The 24,198-nt window shown below is 34.6% G+C and overlaps 1 protein-coding gene across 1 annotated transcript in view; it reads right to left on the bottom strand.

Annotated features, from left to right (window-relative positions):
• LOC136814383 (uncharacterized) overlaps positions 1 to 22,872 on the bottom strand; it is a 28,319-nt gene extending 5,447 nt beyond the window's left edge. Inside the window, exon 1 of the mRNA XM_067070920.1 lies at positions 22,814 to 22,872. The gene's annotated coding sequence lies outside the window, so the exon portion shown is untranslated. The remainder of the gene's footprint in view (positions 1 to 22,813) is intronic.
• Positions 22,873 to 24,198: the final 1,326 nt, after the last annotated feature.

The following is a 24,198-nucleotide window of genomic DNA, read 5'->3' as shown; positions in this document are numbered from 1 at the left end:
ACAAAACCTTTAACGGCCATACACTATGTTTGAAGCTAGCCGCAAGAAAAACTCATAATGGGACTAGTTGTAGCCTATGATGAAAATTTTTTTTATAAGAAAGGTGGGCCATTTCATCATAGATATTCTAATCATCCTAACCCTATATTCTTACCTTTATGGTGAAAATCATCCTAACCCACCCTAAAGCTAGTATGCAATACAACATACCTCAACTCAATCATTCTTATAGAGTAGATTCTTATAAAATAACGTGTACCCTGCTTTATTATAACAAAAAAGCTGGCTGAATTTGGCGTTGTTTTGAGTACAATACACGTTTTTTTTTTATGAAACACACTTTTAAGAAACACGAGGCTCAGAATGTCTAAAAACTAAGAAACATCTAAGAAACATGCTGAGGCTGAGAATGGGAAAATAAACATTTTTTAATTCGTTTTTTTTAAGAACCTTCCAATCCAGCCTTTCATAAGGCTGATTATGTCAAAAAGTTTAGAAACATGTAAGAAACATTTAAGGCTCAAAAGGGGTCGTTGTAAAACATGGATTAGCTCCATGGAGTACTCCAATGGAGTACCTAATGGAGTACCCCCTAAAATACCTGTCAGAGCGATGAATATCACAAATTTGATAATCAACCTTTTCCAGCAGCTGTAAACTTCCAATTTATAGCAATCAAAAGAATTTCTCAAGTATTTGTTTGTGAAAAAATGGCTACCATCATTTCTGGCAGTAAAGCTCATATAGCGCACACTCTCTGCTTAAAAATCTTTGTTGATTCTACAATTAACAGACCAGATTTAGCTTGCAGAATAGCTCTATATCAAACACATTATAATAACACATAATAGTGTAATTGTATATAGTATTATGTGTTATATTATTTATGTAACACCAGTAGGGCACTAGAGCTTTCTTAAGCAATATTTTTCTTTTGTCCTTTTGTCAACAGATTGACTTTTTTAAAGAAAATATTGTGACAATCATAGAATACATAGCTTATCAACCTATTTCTAAAAGGAATTTTTATTATACTCAATATGATGCAGGTAGTATGGTTGGATATGAAATGGCAGTTGGGGACAGTCTGTGAGAGAGGTTACAGAGGGATTTTAGAGCATTAAATTATTCATTGTCATTTTATTGACAAAATACACTTTAATTAACAAAATAATAAGACAATCACAATAAATGGAGTCCGCCAACTTATTTCTTTGATATGAGAATTTTATACTCAATGTGATGCAGATGACATGAAAGGATATAAAAAGAGACCAACATGAAAGCCACATTCTTGCTACAGAGTGGTTTTAGAGCAAATACAAAATTATACAGGTCTTTATTTTCCTCTTGTGGCAATCTAAAATCTGGTCTGCAATATTTTTAGAGTACTCCAATAGGTACTCCATTGGAGTACTCCATGGAGCTACTCCATGTTTTACAACGACCCGCTCAAAAGGCCGATTTCTTAAGAAACATTGAGGCTGCTTGGTAAAACTAGTTTCTTAAAAAAAAAAACGTGTACCTGTTTTCTTTTTTAAGAGCTGAACTAAAAATGGAGTTTCGTTTGTTTTTGTTAGCCTTGCACAAACAATAGATTTGGTGTAAAATGACGTCCAAGGGTTAAAACCGATTGTTGACAAGCTTCTAATTTTAGCGGGTAAACGAAAATTTAACATTGGGACTTTGAAGGGTTCCTCTACCAGATGTAAATATTTTGTTGCAGCTTTTGAATATTACAACTTTTTTTCTTTTATAAGAATACTTTTTAAGAACAATGCTGAGCCTGAAATTACAGCAGCCGAGCCTTTACCGGTTCTTATAAAAAAAGTGTACATTGATTTAATTCATCCAGCATCAAGGAATGGCCGAGGAGATAACAATTTAAGAATGACCCCTTCCCTCAGTCTGGTATACCTCAATTTTACTTAAAGATTAGAAGAAATTGAGGCTTGAGGTAAAATTTCATAAGACTGATATTTGATGAAACTGATCGAAAAATGATGAATGTTCTGAGGTCCTGAATATTGCCATCGCTCTCTTACAAGAGGCAAAAAAAGAAACAGGCAAAATAATTTTCTTCAAGATGAAAGTTTAATTTTCTTACCCATAAATCGAGGGAACCCCTTACGTTGCAATACCCCTTTAAATGCTAACCCATCTTATCTCAGACCCCTCTTAACTAAGGGGTTGATAGAAATGTCTTTGCACCTAGGTTTAACCTGTTTTTATTATTAGGTCAAAATTAAGGTACCGAAATTTCTCTATATAGTGCAGCCTTCCAAACAGCACCTCACCTAGAATCGAAGAGTAAATAATTCGCTAAGATTTCGTACACCAAAAAGTCGCTAAAATTTTTTCCATTTTTTGAAGGCTTACCAACCAAGAAATGATGTTTATAATGTCCATTTCTCTTTCAAGCTTTTAAGCTTCAGCTCACCTTACTAGAAAAAGTCTTAAAAACTAAAAATCCAAAAATAATCGCGAAAATGAGGCGCAAGCGAAGCGGTTGTGAAAATTAACGACATTTTCTGTCTTTTAGAGCTTTTAAAAAAGGGTGGAAAATTTTGCTTTGAAGAGGATTTTGGCGCCTTTTCGCCGTCTTAAAAAACTGCCGCTTGGGATACACGTTTGTTTTTTTCTTAGCCCAGCCTCAGTTTGGAAAAAATTGTCAAGAAACTACAATTTTTTCCTTTTTTCAAGCAGTTTTAACCGAACTTAGGCATAGATTTTCTAAAATCGAGAGTCAAATATTGTCCAAATTTTACCAATTTTAAGTGCTCTTTATTTTGCATGATAATGTCGATTTAGAATAGTCTGAAAAATTAAGAACGCATTTAAGAACATTTTAGGGTGAAAATGGCTAATAAAATAAGCACATCCAGGCTCAGCCAAATTTTAAGTGTTCTAATAAAAAAAAACGTGTACTGCCCCTAGTACTGCCCCTCCTAAAGCCTAGGGGGACACTTAGGCAAAATGGGTGCTGGGTATGTGCGGATGGTAAGGGTTGGTCTTTTCACCCTACAAAGTCTCACTAAGGATAGGTAGTTTTTCAAAAATCAAAGAAAGTTTTTCAAAAAAGTCTCTAGGGTCGCCTTTTCAGCAAAGGTCTCTAAGGGTCGGTTTTTGGAGGTCCCATCCGCACATACCTTTCACCCGCCAACCCTAGTACCCCCCTCCGAGCCCCCCTCCGGGTGCTAAAGTAACCACTCTACTTCCATATTCAAAAAAGTCCCCCTCCTTTTCGATTATTTAAATCAATATTCCTCCTCATAAAAGGAAAGTTTACGTGCCGTGGTGGTTTCATAGGAACTTATATCATGACCTCAAAATATCTATTCATGAAGAAGAGAGGCAGATTATATATTAAATTTGATTCTCAATATTATCTTTTGGGGTTTGATAAATTTTCATGCAAAATAATGAAAATGAAGTTGAATAAGACTTCCAATCAGAGATTACAATAGTTATTCAGTCACAACTTATAGCCATCAGATTTATCCAAGTGACTGAATCAAACTAGCTTAGATTTCTAGGCTAGGATTACAACTGATAAGAACCGTCTCAAATTTGAAATTTATATGTTGAAGTTTTGTATAATAATCAAAGTTTTATCGGTACGAAAGGGAAAATTGGTGCGGACGTAAATTTAGGCAAATTTGGGAAAATTACAAAATTTGGTATATGAATTTACGACATTTGTAGACGAACTATAGTTTGCCTCTCATAAATCCCGGGAGGCAGTCAGGCAAACTGACCGACGGGTATGTGCGGCCGGTTAAGGGTATGTTTTTCAAGATAGTGGAAATGAACTGTAAGGGTGGAAATTTCAGCAAATCCTCGAAAATTCCGACTTTATTTTGCCCCAAAAGAGTTTGAAATTTGAGAAAAATGAATTGTAAGGGTATGAATTTTTTGGTGCACTGTAAGGGTGCGATTCTAAAAGCCAATCTTTTTCGCCGCACCGCCAGTTGGTAAACCCACTACCCCCGGGGAAATAGCTTAGCGGGAAACAAAATTAAGGGGCGTCAAAATTACGGATTCACTCGAGGGTCCTTTCATGTGTCAAAGGAAAAGTTTTCTTTCACGAAAGAGTGTCTCTTTTATCCCAAGTCATACCACGATTATACTACCTACTAGTTATTCTATCCACATGTTTGGTTCTATATAAAATTTGACCTTGACAGGAGAACCGTCCTGTATTTTTATAATCTGATGTATACAGGACGGGTATGACCTGTGAGGCACAAATCTGCCTCAAAAAATTTACAGTGGGAAATTCGAATTTAGCGCTGTCCTCACTTACTAAAACAAAAACCAAATTTTGGAAGTTGCGCTTTCTCTAAGAAAATGTGACCAGTAAAAGAATAACAAAATTTGATTGGCTATGTTTTCAACCGTTATTAGGATCTGGGAAATTCAAACTCTCAGCCCATACCATGCTATAAATTTCGCCATCAGTATATAGAATAAGAAATCATAGCATGGATCTCCAGGTTAACCCTGACCGGTCCCCTGACCGCCTGGAAAATCTGCGGGAAGAAAACCTCTGCCACCAAGCCACTGACCCCTTACTTTACATCAAATTTGTATAAATGACAGTAGATACATCTTCAATCCCAAAAAGAAATCACACCAAATTTGATGGACATCAGCCATACTCCACTCGTCAGACTTGGAGGACCAAAGCACTCTAGGTTGTGCAATTTCCTTTACTATGTTTTTAAACCTCCTATAGAATCTCCTGTTATTTCAACACTAGTTTTCTTATATTTCCACAAAAGTGTGAGAAAATAGCTAGGAAACCTTTTGTCAAGGTTCACATAGCTCGGTCACTGACCACATAATTACGAGGTTAACAAGAAAGGCCGATTACGATAAGAATAAGATTTGTGGTAAGGAGGCTCTTTTCACAAGCTTGATGTGTGAGAGGTTTTTAAGAAATGGTGTATTTTGTTGGTGGTTTTTCATAAGATTTCTTGAGCTTGTTGATGATAGATTTTTTGAATTATGTCGATGAATCTCTCACACGCTTATATCACTCTCACTACTTGACGACACAGTTTAAATCTCTTCCAATCCTCTCTGTGTTGGTTCATCTTTAGATTGATAGATGGATGATCTTGAGTTGACAGAAGAAGCTTTAATAACAACTTTCCTAAAACTCTTAATCAATCTTCATTGACGTCAATTCGAAATTAGGAAACGTTAAAAAGTTCTGGCGAAATAGCGAATGTCAAATCTGATAAATTTTGAGGTTTCCCAACTTTGATTACGGAATTTGAGATAAATTTTGTCCAAAACGACAGTAGCTGTAAACCACGAGCTAAGGTTGGCGGCCATTTACGGTTCTAAGTATCAAACAAACTCGTTGAGTTTCAAGCCCGAAGGGCAAAACTTTAACCCTTCTCAGGCAAGAGAAATTAAAGCCGCTTATTTCCCATCCAAAACGCGCATAGAACGCGGCGTAATCATGACGACGGATTGTATCTAGTGGTTCCTTTGTTTTGGAGGACTACATTTTTTGAAATATAGCGATAGATTTTAATTTCAACCCGGCGTTTGTATAAAAACTACGCACGGGCGTTCAGGATGGGAAATAAGTGGTTTTATTTCCCATCCAGAAGTCTCGCATGTAGCCCTTCGGGCTTGAAACTCGATGATCAAAGTATAGCATAAAGATCCTTTTTTATACCAAAAATAAACCAAACTCGTTCAAGTCATTATAATCTTTGCTGCCATTTTACCTTTTTCTATCTCCGAATAAAAGTCATCCAGTTTGAAATTCAAATCCTCTTTTAACAAACATTCGCAAAGTCCAAGGAACCTTTTCATGAAAGACCAGTGCTTTGTGACGGCTTAAGAGATGGGCAGTATTTCAAATTAAAAAGTCATTTTTTACTGATCTTTAATGTTAATTAACTTTTTCATCTATTAAACCGATGCAATGGTTGGTTAATTGGCCTATAATTTAATTAATGAATATGATAACATCGTCTTAATTAAAGATCTGACCTAATGAATGATGGTTTATATGCCCTGATAATTATTCATCCCTTATTCAAGAAGTTTTTTTTCGCGCTGTTCTTTCGAGATCCACAGTGTTTTGAGCATCGTTCCCCTACCTTACTAGCGAGTCTATGTTGTTGCACATTTTGAGGAAAGCGAAGTAATAGAAGGGATTTGGTGAAACAACCTGAAGTTTTACCCGCAAAATTAAGGACAGTACAAGTACGGATTTACCGTCGTTCTCATTCAATCTTGTCTGTACACAGACCCGATATATACGGCTAATTTCAAAATTCATTGCCGTACTACTATTCATTGTAGAACTTCGAAGCGATAAACGTGAGATACAATCTGGTACAGACGAGAGTACATTCAATCAGGATCTAGAAAAATCTATGAGCTAGCCGTCTACGTTGAACCAGCCGCTTCGCGGCGTCATAGCCGCGTTTAAAAACACCGGTTGAATAAGAGTTAGAATCCTTTATCATTTAAAAGCAGGGCACGGTATAGAAGAGGGCTAAAATACTACGAGTAGCAACTGATTCATCTTAATAGAAATCGTAGTAAAAATCTATACACGGAGACTAGAGTTGCTTCATAAAAGTCTTGACCTATAGAAATACTGAGAAAATGTAATTTAAAAAGTGCACAGCGGGAGCTGATACTATCTTCACAGTCAGATAAACTTTATTGATATAAAATTAATAGCAGGATACTAGTCTCTATGGGTTGCAAACTCTGCAACCGGCTAGACAAGGAATCCATTGGAGCCATATGTAAAGTCTTTGTAAAGACGGGTAAAAGAGTCTTTCAAGAGGTAAAACTTATGATATTTCAACAAGTGCAGACTTTGGAAAATCATAACCCAAGACCTGTTAAACTATTAAAAACTGTCGCCCTGTAAACGTGGCTTTTTTCCAGCGATGAAACCATCACAAGCTCAGCAAAGTTCAAAGTAGAATAAAGAAAAAACCATGTCCATCAGCTAGATAGGTCTCCTTATCTTTTTCGCACATTGATATCCAAATTTCGAGAGTAAAACAGAAAAAAGAAGGGGTCTTCGTTCGTTTTTTAATGAATTAAGAACATAAGATGGGGATTTTGTGAAAATAGAAAGATAACTTTCTTAAAAAGCTTGCCGCTAATAAGATCATGTAGAAGTGTTTGAAGTGAAAATACAAATTAAGTTCCTCCTTATATATGTTGAGAGAAAGAGATATTCTCACATTACTTTACTAACCTACCAACGCGAACAAATGAAGAGATAAGAATTCTCATATTCTCCCCTTCCTTCTCTCTATCAACTCGACCCGTCAAATTATGATGAGATAGTATCTATACTATCTAAAACTAAAAATAGTATAAGTCTCCCTAGTCTCCCCGCTTCCGCCGGGCCTGTGAAACCACTCTATTGTCCAGTAAGAACTCAAAGAACACTCTTCGATAAGTATAGGGAGCGTTTTAACAAGTAGCGGGAAAAGTTTAATGTCCAATTCCAAAACCCTCTTAAAATCATATCCAAGAAAATGCCGTCTCTTTTCAGCATACTGGACAACTGGTTGACTCACTGAGATTGGATTCTAAAGTCCCAGATCATCCAACACATACAGGACTAAGTGGCATTCAGGAAGACAACGTAAGAAAATTAAATGTATCATTCACGATGGGGGTTCAATAAACAACTTATTAAAGTCAATTTGGGAGTGGAAGATATGCCAAATTATATGAATGAACATGTCCTTTACCCACCCTCCCTAGATAATCTGTCTGACACAAACTGTAAAGATTCCCCTGTGTTTCCTACCTTTCCAAACTTCAAGAACTACAACCAGACGCGACACGAGGTTGTTGCTAGTGAGAGTAAACAGCATTTTGTGACACAACCATGAGAAAAAGACGACTTTTCATTCAGTTGGAACGCATCACTTAATGAATTTATTGCACTCAAATCTCTTTAAATCTAATTAAAGTCATCACATAAACAATGGAGATCTGTTTTTATTGCCTTTTCTGTAATCTTTCATTAAAATCGTAATCATAATAGCGAGAGTAGGCAAGCTGTCAACTCCAGCAGATGCGTACTGCTGATGTCTCCTGTATTTTTCCTAAGGATGAATCTGATTGGACATTTATATACTCTTAGGTTACTAGGAAATAGGAGAGAGACCCTTTGTTGCAAAGTGCCTTCAAACGATTTTCTCTATTGAATACGATCCGTTTGTCTTGTTCAGTACAGGCTTTTTTTATAAGAATACACTTTATAAGAATGTCCATGATGAAAATGGCCAAAATAATATCACCATCATGGAATTTTGCTACTGAAGCTAAGAATGCCATTTTTAGAGCATTTTCAATTATAAATCGCCAATTACCCCCAAGTAAAGCTCGCTCCTTTCACAACAATGCCATTTTATACTTGGCAAGTATGTACTAAAATGTTAAATCTAGTGTGAATTAGGATTCTAACCTAAGAATGCTGTAAGAATATTTTAGGATGATTTTCTCAAAAAAGTTAAGAACATATCTAGTTACACCATTCTTATAAAAACGAAGTGTGTACATAGACAATATATTTAGTTAGCCAATCACAGAGCAATTTTCTGTTTCGACGAGCATCCATCCTTTGCGAAATGTCAATTATCCAGTTACTGTATTAAAGCGTTTAATGGAATTATAACATTTATCAAATCTGATAATTATGACATCATGACTTAACAGTAGGAAATTTCATCATCATTAAATGAAGGTTTAATACCCCTTTAGAGTGTCTCTAGAAGCGGAAGAGAGAGAGAGAGAGATAGAGAGATAGTACAGCTAAGCATTCTTAAATCTGAGAGAAAAATTGTGTCGTAACTACACTTGATAGCGAAGATTTGATCCAATTTTGCATTCAACGCTGCCTTTGATCTTGTTACAAATCTTTATTTTCCCCTATCTCAATCAACATCAGATAGTCACTCCGCGTTAGTTATTATGGGTGTACAGTATCAGGGTGGGACTGTCTGTCAGGACCAGTATCGTGGTGTCGACTAAAATTCAGGCAAACTGGGGGAGGCAATTTTAGAAGAATTTGATTTTAGCGCCCCTTGTGAAAAATAAAGCATTTTCCCGTTTTTGGCCGAAAACTGCCATATAATCTAAGGTGTAAAAGAGAAAAGGGGTGCCAAAATTAGGAATCAGAGGCGTCTTTTTGCGCCTTTTGTATTTCGGCGCCCCAAAAACAATTGGCCACTGGGGGGCAGTGCCACCACTGGTCAGGACCTAGCTTTAATTTAATCCTTCTTGTTTTCTCTTGAATTTTCCAACGTACCCGCGCAAGAAAAGATGGAATGAGACAACTGCTCACTCTTTCTTATTTTATGTTGTTATATAGAAGTAGACGGTTCGGTGTAGAGATAAAAATAATGTTCTCTTTAAAAAGGCGACTGTAAGCTTTATGTCTTAAAGTCATAACAAATTTGTGATTTCAATACAAAAACAACCATACTTTAATTTATAACGTATAAAATCGTCAACACATACATGTCGTATCGAAATATTAAATCGATCAAAAAATACCTTAAAATAGAGCTTGACGCCTAGATCAAAGTTGTTTTGAACTTTCGCTGTGGCTTCCTTATCCAACTTACAGAAAAGGCGTCAAAATAACGCCCATATTACGCCCATGACAGAGTATACCCACATACATCATATTACATCACATATTTTATTCCAGTGCTCTTTCACTTTAAACAACAGCAGTTTAAAAGCATATTGCTAAGCATTACCCGACCAGAGTATGCCACATTCTATTCCTGTTCTTCCATTGAAACAAGATCAGTGTTTAAACTCGACCTTACCCTATGACCAATGGAGCAAATCCTAGAGACCAAAGATACTAAGACCAGTACAACAGTATACAATACGATGAAAAAACACTTGTTTAATAATCGACATATAACAGCATTGGTCACTTAGATAGCCATGAAAAACATCACCTTAAAATACGTCCGGGGTGGAGCCCCGGTGAAGAGCTTACTATCAATCTCACCTGGACGAGAAGGTACAGAAACGATGCGAAAATCCCATTTCATTGGTCTAACCCCCGGGGGGGGGCACTGGGTTTGCGGACTGACGGTATGTGCGGGCCAAAAATTGGCTTTTAAAATTGCACCCTTACAGTGCAGCAAAAATCAGTGAAAATCATACCCTTAGAGTGCATTTTCCCCCAAATCTTCGATCCCTTTCGTGCAAAAAATGGTCAAAATTCTAGCATTTTTGGTCAAAATATCTAGATTTTTCAAGAATTTTCTGAAATTTCTACCCTTACAGTGCATCTCTAGTTTTTCCGACCCTTACAGTGCATTTTAAACATATTGGAAAAGGTACCCTTAGGACCCGCACATACCCGTCGGTCCTTTTGCCCAGCTGCCCCCCCCCCGGGGTCTAACCACTTGGACTAATCAACCCATTTGTCATACTTTAAAAAAGTTTGTCGACTTTCTATGAAAATTACCCCCCAGGAGCCAAACCCATAATCATCAAAATAAGAACTGCTGCTTCCACCAAGAGAAAAATTGTAAGTCTGAACAGAATTTGTTGAAAATAAATCAGATCTTTAAAAAACACACTTACACCGTACCGATCAATGAAAGAAATGACATTAATCCGGGGGTCATCAACTTTACCGATGTTACACAATACCCATTTCTTAAAGGTGATTATTGATGATCTTTCATCATAAATTTTTTTACACCATTTCTTTTAAGAATCGTTACAAAAAATTTGTAAATTTTATCTATTGATTCTACTAAAACGCTTAAAAGCCCTGTTCTGGAGAATTTAAGCCCGTCTTAGATTTGAATCGTTGGAAATATATTTTTTCTCAACTAGAAGATATATTTCAAAATTCAGATTTCACCCTGTAACATCCGATGTCTCACATGCGACCATCTTTTCGTCAAGAACCTCCTCTTATAAAAAGTGGTTGTAATTTTTGTCTTATAAAATATTTTCTCATGGTTCTTACTTTAACTTGACAATGTTTAAATCCTCGTAAAGCCATAAAAACCTAATTTTATGGTTTGACAAAACTTACTCAAACATAAGTTATAAGTAACCTCTTGAAATGTATTAAGTCAAGCTAAATTTGGGTTTTTGATTGAACTTATAAATGATTCCGTATAGCTTCATTTTAGTCCGCTAGACGTCTAGCTAGAAATGAAAAACTATTTATCCCTTAAGACGACAGAGGCATTTCCACTCCTTATTGTTTTCGTTTAGCTACTTTGTCTCTGGCAGGAGGGGTAACCTTTGTCAATGGATGGTAAAGTAATGTGCCGCCTATAAAAATACCTTTTTCGAAATTTCACCAATAAAATCGAATTCATCCTCCCCAGGGAAAAATCCTGATTTTTCACCCCAAAAAAGGTCCCGGTATAAAGGATCCCGAAATTCTTTCGGTCGGCTCTTTTCCTCAAATCTTGACCCGAAAATTTTCGATTTCAAAATTTGCTAAATTGTTATCTGATAATGTATCTACAAAGAGATATAACAACAGAGGCTATCAAAATGAGAAACAGTTACTAGTCTATTTTTAGTCTCTACTTCAGAAATAAAGATGTTTCAAGAAAAGAAGATTAGAATATTTCAAAGCGCTCGCTATTAGAATTAAAGAAATAAATTTGAAAATATTTTAAGCCTCATAGCGTGATACCGTCTGGCACTTAAGCTTTTCTTCTAAAGAACAAAAAGAAGTGCGCGCGCCTGTAGTTTGATTATGATAGAAGACCACTTCGAAAAATCAAGATATTCGTGCGAGAACGATTAATTTCATTTTCGTGTCTATTTTACATGACGGATGAGGTTTTTTTTTAACTCAATAGACATTTGTTTTCAATTTGCGCTAATTCAGTTTAAACCTTATCCTCCTATTTCCTTTTAAAGAAAGAAAATTTCAAACGCACGAAAACAGAACTTAAGCAAAGAAAATGGTTTTATTTCCCACTAAGAAGTATTTCACAGCCTCTATTTTTAGATACAAGTTTTAAAACTAAAACCTCATATCCATGAGGCTTTATATCTGAACTGTGTGAAGGTATTGTCCCAATCAAACAGAAACTTGCGAAACAATATCACGATTTAGCCAATACTAAAAGAGACAAATCGAGGAATGTCATTTTTTGGCAATAGAATGTAGTAGGACAGGCGTTTTTTTGAACTCACAAATCAGGGAAATAAGTCAAAACGGGGATAATAATAATATTGGGAAAACCACGATTTTGGTTTAGAAATAACTATGCTAAGTGAACGTAGTGAGCCAGGGGGGGGGGTGTGCATAGCACTACTTCGTCACATATCCTTACTTCGTCTCCTATTGTTATTTTCTTTTCTACGTCATAATTTATGCATGAATAAACGCATAAATTATTTCTGATTGATCTTGAGATTAGAGGTGGTTTCTACTTGCTTTTTTTTAATTGTATTGTTCTGTAACACCTTTATAGCTGTTGAAATTAAACAAGAAAATTGTTCTTTCATGTGAAGGTGTTAATAAACAAATGAAACAATAAATAGTCTTCTATGGTTGATCTCTCTCTCTTTGTTTAAAGGTGTTAACAAACAAACTATTAAAGTGAATGGAAGATCGCTTTCTTGTTCCGTCTAGCAAAAAGTAATGGTTGAAATCTCAATGTCAAAAACTTTATAAAGAACGTACTGTATACGGCTTCTAAGAAGCGGCACAAGAAAATTTATAAAATAATGGAATCGAATTTGACATTATTTTTTAAATAATTTTAAATAAATTAGTTTTCACAGATCACTATCTGTGTAGCGTTTCTTTAGTATCTCTAAAAGTAATGATAAAGTCTCCTTATGACAAGTCAAAATGTAGAAGAAAGAAGTTTTTTGATACATACATCAACCAGGTCACAAGTTCTGAGACACTTTCGTTTTCGACACATCACTCTATCCTATCCTGATCACGGTTGGGATCCCTTAAAATCGGTCATACCGGTTAAAGATCGCCGTAAAAATTTCAATAATATTTTTAGGGTTAAGATTCAAAAGAAAGAACACCCTAAAGCTTAAAAAAAAATTGAATATTCTTAACAAATCTCAATAGAAAAAGGTATATCTCTTTCTGTCTCGTCGGGTGTTTCGGCCGCAAATGTACTAAAAGTGCAAGTTAGCAACTCCTCTTCACCTGAACTTTCAATATGTCGTAAAATTCTTTAAATATCGAAGAAATTTTTGGACGAATAATGGAAGTGAGGAGAGCTTTTAATGAAAGATATGATTAAGTAACGTTTGGTGGGGTTTTTATGTGAAAAATATCTCAATGTTTAAGGAGTGAAGAGTCGCGACCAAGTAGTGTTTGGTGTTTTTGATCCAAACTATGAACATTTCTGATGAGGAAAAACGCGCGACGGAGTAGTGTTTGGTTTGTTTGATCAAAATTATGAACATTTCTTATGAGTGAATTGGCGAGACAAAGCAGTGTTTGGTCTTTTTGGTCCAAACTATGAACATTTCAAATGAGAAAAAAGACTTAACCAAGTAGTGTTTGATGTCTTTAGACCAAACTATGAACATTTTTTATGAGTGAAAAGGCGTGGTTTATGGTCTAAATAATGAACATTTCTTATGAGTGAAAAGGCGTGACCGAGTAGTGTTTGGTGTTTTGGTGCAAAATATGAGCATTCTAAGGATAAAAAAATTTGACCAATTAGTGTTTGGAGTTTTTGGTCCAAATTAGGAAAATTTCTTATGAGTAAAAAGGCTTGACCAAGTAGTGTTTGGAGTTGTTGGTCGAAGTTATAAACATTTCTTGTGAATGAAAAAACGTGACCAAGTAGTGTTTGATGTAAACATGACCAAGTAAGGATAATTTTTTTTGACTAATCTGCAAAATCTAACATTCAAGTCATGTAACCAAGTAATGATAAATTTTTGAATTAATCTGCAAAATCTAACTTTTAAATCACGTGACCATGTAGTGGAAATATAAATTTTTGCGAAATTTTTAAAAAACTTTTACGCAATTTATGGTGACCAAGTAAGGAGAAATTTTTTTGACTGATCTACAAAATCTAACTTTCCAGTCATGTGACCAAGTAAGGATAAATTTTTTGACTGGTCTGCAAAATCTAACTTTCCAAGTCATGTAACCATGTAATAAATTTTTTTTGAATTAATATGCAAAACCTAACTTTTAAATCACGTGACCGTGTAGTGGGAATATAAAATTTTGCGAAATTTTTAAAGAACGCTCCAACAATACCCCGTGACCAAGTAAGATAAATTTTTTTGCCTGATCTACGAAATCTAACTTTCAAGTCATGTGACCAAGTAAGGATAATTTTTTTGACTAATCTGTAAAATCTAATTTTTAAATCACGTGACCGTGTAGTGAGAATATAAATTTTTGCGAAATTTTTAAAGAACTCTTACGCAATGCATCGTGACCAACTAAGGATAATTTTTTTTTGACTGATCAGGACTGATCTGGAAAATCTAACTTTTAAGTCATGTCACCGAGTAAGGCTAACATTTTTTGACTGATCTGCAACATCCAACTTTCAAGTTATGTGACCAAGTAACGATAATTTTTTAACCTGATCTTCGAAATCTAACCTTCAAGTCATGTGACCAGGTAAGGATAAATTTTTTTGACTGATCTGCAAAATCTAGCTTTCAAGTCATGTGACCATGTAATGAAAATTTTTTTGACCAATCTTTAAAATCTAACTTTTAAATCACGTGACCGTGTAGTGGGAATATAAATTTTTGCGAACTTTTTAAAGAACTCTTACGCAATGCATCGTGACCAAGTAAGGATAAATCTTTTTGACTGATCTGCAAACTCAAACTTTCAAGTCATGTGACCAAATAAGGATAAATTGTTTTGACTGATCAGGAATGATCTGCAAAATCTAATTTTCAAGTCATTTGACCAAGTAAGGATAAATTTTTTTGACTGATCTGTAAATTCTAACTTTCAAGCGATGTGGCCAAGTAAGGATAAAATCTTTTGACTGGTCAGGACTGATCCGCAAAATCTAACTTTCAAGTCATGTGACCAAGTAAGGATAAATTTTGTTGACTAATCTTTAAAATCTAACTTTCAAGTCATGTGACCAAGTAAGGATAAACTTTTTTGACTTATCTGCAAAGTCTAACTTTCAAGTCATGTGACCAAGTGAGGATAAATTTTTTTGACTGATATGCAAAATTTAACTTTCAAATCATGTGACTAAGTAAGGACAAATTTTTTTGACTGATCTGCACAATCTAGCTTTCAAGTCATGTGACCATGTAATGAAAATTTTTTTGACCAATCTTTAAAATCTAACTTTTAAATCACGTGACCGTGTAGTGGGAATATAAATTTTTGCGAACTTTTTAAAGAACTCTTACGCAATGCATCGTGACCAAGTAAGGATAAATCTTTTTGACTGATCTGCAAACTCAAACTTTCAAGTCATGTGACCAAATAAGGATAAATTGTTTTGACTGATCAGGAATGATCTGCAAAATCTAATTTTCAAGTCATTTGACCAAGTAAGGATAAATTTTTTTGACTGATCTGTAAATTCTAACTTTCAAGCGATGTGGCCAAGTAAGGATAAAATCTTTTGACTGGTCAGGACTGATCCGCAAAATCTAACTTTCAAGTCATGTGACCAAGTAAGGATAAATTTTTTTGACTAATCTTTAAAATCTAACTTTTAAATCACGTGACCGTGTAGTGGGAATATAAATTTTTGTGAAAATTTTAAAGAACTCTTACACAATGAATGGTGACCAAGTAAGGATAAATTTTTTGACTAATCTGTAAAATCTAACTTTTAAATCATGTGACCAAGTAAGGATAAATTCTTTTGCCTGGTCTGCTAAATCTAACTTTCAAGTCATGTGACCAAGTAAGGATAAATTTCTTTGACTGATCTGCAAACTCTAACTTTCAAGTCATGTGACCAAATAAGGATAAATTGTTTTGACTGATCAGGACTGATCTGCAAAATCTAACTTTCAAGTCATGTGACCAAGTAAGGATAATTTTTTTTGACTGATCTGCAAAATCTAACTTTCAAGTCATGTGACCAAGTAAGGATAAACTTTTTTGACTGATCTGTAAATTCTAACTTTCAAGTCATGTGACCAAGTAAGGATAAATTTTTTTGACTGATCAGGAGTGATCCGCAAAATGTAACTTTCAAGTCATGTGACCAAGTAAGGATAAATTTTTTTGCCTGGTCTGCAAAATCTAACTTTCAAGTCATGTGACCAAGTAAGGATAAACTTTTTTGACTTATCTGCAAACTCTAACTTTCAAGTCATGTGACCAAGTAAGGATAAATTTTTTTGACTAATCTTTAAAATCTAACTTTTAAATCACGTGACCGTGTAGTGGGAATATAAATTTTTGTGAAAGTTTTAAAGAACTCTTACGCAATGAATGGTGACCAAGTAAGGATAAATTTCTTTGACTGATCTGCAAAATCTAACTTTCAAGTCATGTGACCAAGTAAGGATAATTTTTTTTGCCCGGTCTGCAAAATCTAACTTTCAAATCATGTGACCAAGTAAGGATAAATTTTTTTGCCTGGTCTGCAAAATCTAACTTTCAAGTCATGTGACCAAGTAAGGAAAAATTTTTTTGCCTGGTCTGCAAAATCTAACTATTAAGTCATGTGACCAAGTAAGGATAAATTTTTTTGACTAATCTTTAAAATCTAACTTTTAAATCACGTGACGGTGTAGTGGGAATATAAATTGTTGTGAAAGTTTTAAAGAACTCTTACGCAATGAATGGTGACCAAGTAAGGATAAATTTCTTTGACTGATCTGCAAAATCTAACTTTCAAGTCATGTGACCAAATAAGGATAAATTTTTTTGCCCGGTCTGCAAAATCTAACTTTCAAGTCATGTGACCAAGTAAGGATAAATTTTTTTGACTGATCTGTAAATTCTAACTTTCAAGTTATGTGACCAAGTAAGGATATATTTTTTTCACTGATCAGGAATGATCTGCAAAATCTAACTTTCAAGTCATGTGACCAAGTAAGGATAAATTTGTTTGACTGATCACGACTGATCTGCAAAATCTAACTTTCAAGTCATGTGACCAAATAAGGATAATTTTTTTTGACTGATCAGGACTGATCCGCAAAATGTAACTTTCAAGTCATGTGACCAAGTAATGATAAATTTTTTTGCCTGGTTTGCAAAATCTAACTTTCAAGTCATGTGACCAAGTAAGGATAAATTTTTTTGCCTGGTCTGCAAAATCTAACTTTCAAGTCATGTGACCAAGTAAGGATAAACTTTTTTGACTTATCTGCAAAGTCTAACTTTCAAGTCATGTGACCAAGTGAGGATAAATTTTTTTGACTGATATGCAAAATTTAACTTTCAAATCATGTGACTAAGTAAGGACAAATTTTTTTGACTGATCTGCACAATCTAGCTTTCAAGTCATGTGACCATGTAATGAAAATTTTTTGACCAATCTTTAAAATCTAACTTTTAAATCACGTGACCGTGTAGTGGGAATATAAATTTTTGCGAACTTTTTAAAGAACTCTTACGCAATGCATCGTGACCAAGTAAGGATAAATCTTTTTGACTGATCTGCAAACTCAAACTTTCAAGTCATGTGACCAAATAAGGATAAATTGTTTTGACTGATCAGGAATGATCTGCAAAATCTAATTTTCAAGTCATTTGACCAAGTAAGGATAAATTTTTTTGACTGATCTGTAAATTCTAACTTTCAAGCGATGTGGCCAAGTAAGGATACAATTTTTTGACTGGTCAGGACTGATCCGCAAAATCTAACTCTCAAGTCATGTGACCAAGTAAGGATAATTTTTTTTGACTGATCTGTAAATTCTAACTTTCAAGTTATGTGACCAAGTAAGGATAAATTTTTTTGACTGATCAGGACTGATCTGCAAAATCTAACTTTCAAGTCATGTGACCAAGTAAGGATAAATTTTTTTGACTGATCTGTAAAATCTAACTTTCAAGTCATGTGATAAAATAAGGATAAATTTTTTTGACTGATAAGGACTGATCCGCAAAATGTAACTTTCAAGTCATGTGACCAAGTAAGGATAAATTCTTTTGCCTGGTCTGCAAAATCTAACTTTCAAGTCATGTGACCAAGTAAGGATAAACTTTTTTGACTTATCTGCAAACTCTAACTTTCAAGTCATGTGACCAAGTAAGGATAAATTTTTTTGACTAATCTTTAAAATCTAACTTTTAAATCACGTGACCGTGTAGTGGGAATATAAATTTTTGTGAAAGTTTTAAAGAACTCTTATGCAATGAATTGTGACCAAGTAAGGATAAATTTCTTTGACTGATCTGCAAAATCTAACTTTTAAATCACGTGACCGTGTAGTGGGAATATAAATTTTTGTGAAAGTTTTAAAGAACTCTTACGCAATGAATGGTGACCAAGTAAGGATGAATTTTTTTGACTGATCTGCAAAATCTAACTTTCAAATCATGTGATCATGTGTAGAGCACCTGCGCATGCGTATTATGGTTTCTTCGAGATATTTCTGTAGAATTTCAATCACGATTGTTCATCGTGCATTCACTCTTCAAAATGTTACATGTATAGTAGTGATTTGATTGGTCAGTTAAAGCATGAACATATAAACGACTGGACATCCATCTCCTTTGTCTTTTTTTAGAAAGGGTTGCTAGCTTCGTTGCCGCCTCGTTAAAAGCATAAAATGAAACAATAGATTTTGGTGATATACCACTTGGGAATACCTTGCTAACAACGTCAAAACTTCGACAAAAGTCTATGTTGTTCTTTATTTCTAAATTTTGACTTAAAAGTGTCTAATAATTTTAGAAAGTGTCACATTCTAATTTCGATACAGCACCTGACCCCGAGAATGTAGTAAACCCCGAGAATGTAGGTTTCTCGTTTTTTAGCATGGTAGCCCTAACGATAGTTCAACTTCATAAAAAGTTGTTTCAGAGGATACTGTTACATATTACTGATTATTTCTAGAGATAAAATTTTAACTTGAATTGATTTTTGTCAGGCGAAAATCTGAATCGAAGTTGATTTGATACTACTCGAATTGAGACATTTCTTAAATAAATCCTCTCTAAATCGAAATCTATTGGAATTAACTTATGATGATAGGGTATTTTCTTATTCCTAATGAACTAAGGAAAGGTGGAAAATAGTCCATTTCAATATTTACTGTTCTAAGTTAGATATTTTAACGAAAATGTTAGACCTACCTTTTGGGGTTAGTTGACCTACAATTTAGGGGCTTTCATAACCCGTCTGTCAAATTATATAAAACTTTTTTGTTGTACTTTAATAACATGAAAGTATTACCTGAGAGATGATTAATGTTGGCATTTTAAGCTTTTATGACGTGTCCCAGACCCGCTGGGACCTCAGCCCAATCAGAAAATTTGCCTAAGTTTGGAACAACATAATTTTTATTCCCATTGGGAATTTAGTAGAAATTTTTTGACCTGATGTGGGAAAAGTTCCACCGGGGCTGTGAGGCAAGGGTGTTGTTACATTATTCACATATTTTGACACAGAATCTTCAAACTACAAAATAAAAACAACTTTCTAGTCTCTTCTTTTCGTCCTTTCTTTTACTTTTCATCATTTGTAGCACGATAAAATTAATATCTTTGTTAATTTTTTGTCAGAGTATATTTCTAAAGTATGAATTTCACTTAGAGAACAAAAATTTCTGATGAATACTGAAATTTCGCTCTCAGCAACCGAATCTTTTCACCTACATTCTGGGGGTTAAAAAGCGAAAAAATCCAATTTTCAGAATAACAAAAGCTCTTTAGAATATTGTTTTGGCATAAAATATTTCTAAAATTTCCTGTTATAATTAATTCAATCGAAAAAATACCAACATTTTTACTATTACTAGATTTAAAGCCATAAAACCAAACCTACATTCTGGGGGTTATAACGAAAATGGGAGTCAACTTCAAGGACCAAAAAAATTAGCCTATCTATCAAAAGTAATGAAACTAACCCCTGGGAAAGGATTTTGGGAGTTCAAAATTTCGTTTAAAACATTCAATATTTTTTTAAATGCAAATCTACATCTCTCAGGTCTGATTCAAATTTCACCTACATTCTCGGGGTCGGGTGCTGTATTCTTATGGTACAGGCTCTCAACGTTGGCAAGCTATTTTTTTTCAAGTCAAAAAAAAATTATTGGAGTGACAAAAGAGATTCAAAAGTATACACGCAGTTGAAATTCTGCATTTCAGAGTTGAAAATGTTGATCAAATATATTGCAAACTTGTGAAAAAATCCGAAAATATTTTTTTGTGCATTAGGAGTAATTTTCAAGCTCTATCAATCCTTTTACCTAAATAATTCAAAGAAATAAAATTATGACGGAATATTGTCGGATTTTTCATACCAATTTTGAAATACAGGCGGCAACGAAGTTCGCTTCAAAGAGATAATAAAAGATATGTGTAGTCGTTTATATGTTCATGGTTAAAGAAATGTATAATGTCAAAATATGTTTTTTATTTACCTCTGCGCCCATCATTTCCACACCTAACGGTAATTATTCTATGTATTCTAGAAAAATATATCTGTCAATCAACTTCTTAGCTTGCATAATAGCATATGTTACGTCATGTTTAAATGATTAACAATAATCTAGTAGAAACCATGTATATTCAGCTGTTTAATTTTTAACCATAAATTATGACGTAGAAAAGAAAATAACAATAGGAGACGAAGTAAGGATATGTGACGAAGTAGTGCTATGCACAGGGGGGTCGGTAGTAAAATCTCAGACATAATGACGTTTACTACGGTGGTGGTGTGACGAAAAATTGAGAACAAATTTTACTACCCAGCGTAGTTAAATACTAAAATGGGTGGTTACTATGTATTAAATGTTGAAAAAATTTTACTACCTGGGTAGTTAAAACTGGTAAAATTAGCAAATTTTAGCTATTTTTGTAATTCTTTTAATTTTTTGGATGATTTTCTGAAAAATCTGAATTTTTATAATTTGAAAAAAATTTCTGTTGTAAAAGTTTTTTGCCGCAAACAAAAAATTCTCGAAATTTTTTGTGAATATAAAAAAGACTTTAATTCTAAGGGCAAAGCATTAATTTTTGCACTAAATGAAAAATGTGTCACAGAAATAATGATTTTTCAGCTTTTTTTGTAAAATCATTCCGAAAAGCAACCAAAAAATAGGCCAAATTATCCCAAAAACTTTTACTACCAGGGTAGTAAAATACCTCTACCAAGAGTCTGGGTGGTGGTATGTAAAAATTCGTAAAAATCCTTTTACTACTCATATATGTCTGAGATTTTACTACCGACCCCCCCCCCTTGAGTGAGCGTCAGTTAAGCGTCAGTTGCAGCGTCATCAGCGACTATTTTACTAATCTAGGCTGCATTTCGGCGAAAACCCCCTGAAAACTCATTTTTAGCATTGGGTGAATGGAGAAAAAAGGACAACTTATGACTTACGTATCTGGATTGTTAAAGAACAGACGGATGCAATATAATTGGCAGCTAAAAGATCCTTAGGCTATCCATTTCCTATCCTCTCTGACTAATACCCATAAGTCAACAAGTATAATATACACTTTATAGCGGAACACTGTGCGCTAGCCGAATGAAATGTGCAAAATATCGCTTCAGTCGTCAACACCCTTTGAATAAATATGACCCCTCATTTTTTCACTTTTTAACAATTTGTGAAAGCCTCAAAATCTGTCATCACAACAACTCTGCCTGGCTCTTGAGATACAGATACGTCCAACCTGGGTATTTGAAGAATTTTCAACATTCTTTTCGCACAGAATTATAACGGGCTTACAAATATTGTAAACGGCATTATTTTGAGTTATCCAAAAAAGACATGATACTAATAACAAACGATAGTAAACTGCTAGCAAAGCTTAAATGTGAAACTTTTAAGCTGTAGTCTTCCCTAACCAGCATAATTTTTTTTTATTCTTTTAGATTCGCTGCCCTACTTTTTATATTTGATTCCTCCAGTACCATCAAGATTTTAAAGATCCTCAAGTCAAACCCTTCAAATAGTGAATGAACATTATGCAGTAAGTTTTTCGCGGTTGTTTTAATTTTAATATTTTTTCAAAATCAATATTTGTTTGTTGACCGTTCTACTTTCGAAATCATTTTTTTTAGGTTCCTTAAATCCTCTTAATTTGATTTAAAAATGTATTGCTGGGACTTTTGGAAAACATGAAGTCAGTGTCTGACTCACTCGACCATTTTTCAAAGTACTTCAATTAAATATGAAGTTAGGTACTAGCTCGGAAACATACGGTTTTTAGAGAGATGTCAACACTTTGTTCCTGTGGATTAATCCCGGGTTTGTTCCGCTGGTTTGTAAAAAGTCAATAATATAGTACAACAAATCTAAAGCGACTACACAATAAATAGTCACAGGCTCGGAGCAAAAAGAGCCGTGATGTTTTTTGACCTTCATAATCCCTTGGCTAACCATTTTCGCGCGAAAAACCGAAAGTCGTTCAAGGCCGGTACCTGTATGTACTGGCGCAAACGGTTGGCGAACGAGTGAAAAAGGATTAAGGCCTTTCGGTTTCGGGGTAGAAGTTGTATTCCTTTGTCTAATTCCTCTTTGTATCTTATCTTGTGTTTAGAGAGTGAAAACCATCTTTAAAGAAGAGGATCTGAACATATCATAACTCAGATTATTAAGCTAACGGCAAATTCTCTATTTGAGCTCGGCCTATTATTAGAAAGACTAATTATTGAAAGGTTTTGCATACCTTCTGTCCAATTTGATGGAGTTGAAAAATATTCCCACCAGTAGCTTCAAGAATGTCTCGATTGCAACAGAAAGCTTTCGTTTTAATTAATTTTATTAAAACCTGAAACGATAAACGATAAACAATAAACAATGAAGAATAACTTAGTGGTATCATCAAATCATGCCTCAAAAATGATTGTAGGCCTAATATCACCAGATAAAAAAACTACCGTCACTCCTACAAACCCGTATCCATCCCCTTATAACATCCAATAAGCAGAAAAGAAAGGTCTCGTTAATGAAACTGGCACCATTGCTGATACCGAACTGACTCGAACGTTTCTGCAGCGTTTCTAAAGAAGAGGCGTTGATGTTTAAAAGCACGATATTGAAGCGTTCAAAAAGTGATGCCATAGTTTGACACTTTGTGGTGTATATTGTGGTTTATGAGAGATATACAAGTGCCATCTTACACTCAATATAATGTAAACAAACTTTGTAGTGACTAACTCGCTTCAGAATAGATCGAAAGGCTTTTCGTTGGTTTTCATAAGGCGGCTGTCTGTGTCTAATATAAACCAACATGATTATTTTGAGGCGGGTATTGAAAATAATTACCAATACCTAATACTTCTCTTTTGAACATAATCGAGATCCTATGTTTTCCTAATTATATTTGCAGTCAATCAATGTCGAAGCACCGTTACACTTCTGATACTGGAATTAACATAACCTGTCGAGGAAATCACTCATACACTATCCCAAGCGTCTCTATTCTGTAACTGCGGTCGGAGGCGACCCGAAGGCTCCTCTTTCGATAGCCATCCCTGCACAAGTTTAGGGGAGAGCACCACTCTTTCTACCTGGGTTTCCTCCACTTCCTCTTGATCCTTCTCTTTAATTACTGAGTATTAAGTAGAGATGTATCAAGTAGCATTTTTGTAGCATCGATGAAGTCTTTGGTATAACCCGGCTGGAGATTGAACCCACGATATTGCGCACCGTAGCTGAATGCTCTACCTTACATCACAGTCCTCTAAGCCATAGCATTCTAACTCTTTAAAACTTTTCTCTGTACTCAGCTCATGCTAAATTGAACGATACTAAATTAAACTGAGAATAAATAGCATAACACTCTTGACCCTCATTCGCAATCTCACTGACACCTATATTCATGAATGGAAATCAATTAACATTCCATGTTACGGAACGGCCCCTAAATATCCGGTCGTTTGTCACACTTACATACCATAACCGAAAGCATTGTATTCGTTCTAGTATTTTAGAAATTTTGTGAACGCAAGTGATTGTCGAGTGAACAGTTTTAAATCTAATGACTGTATTCTACTGACCTTTAGGATATAGCAGCATTCACTTATGTGTTAGCTGTGTTAAATTCACCTG

This window comes from Clytia hemisphaerica, unplaced genomic scaffold, assembly GCF_902728285.1.
Source record: "Clytia hemisphaerica strain Z4C2 unplaced genomic scaffold, Clytia hemisphaerica genome assembly, whole genome shotgun sequence".
In the NCBI taxonomy this organism is placed as follows: Eukaryota; Metazoa; Cnidaria; class Hydrozoa; order Leptothecata; family Clytiidae; genus Clytia; species Clytia hemisphaerica.
This window is presented reverse-complemented; position numbering and strand designations above follow the sequence as displayed.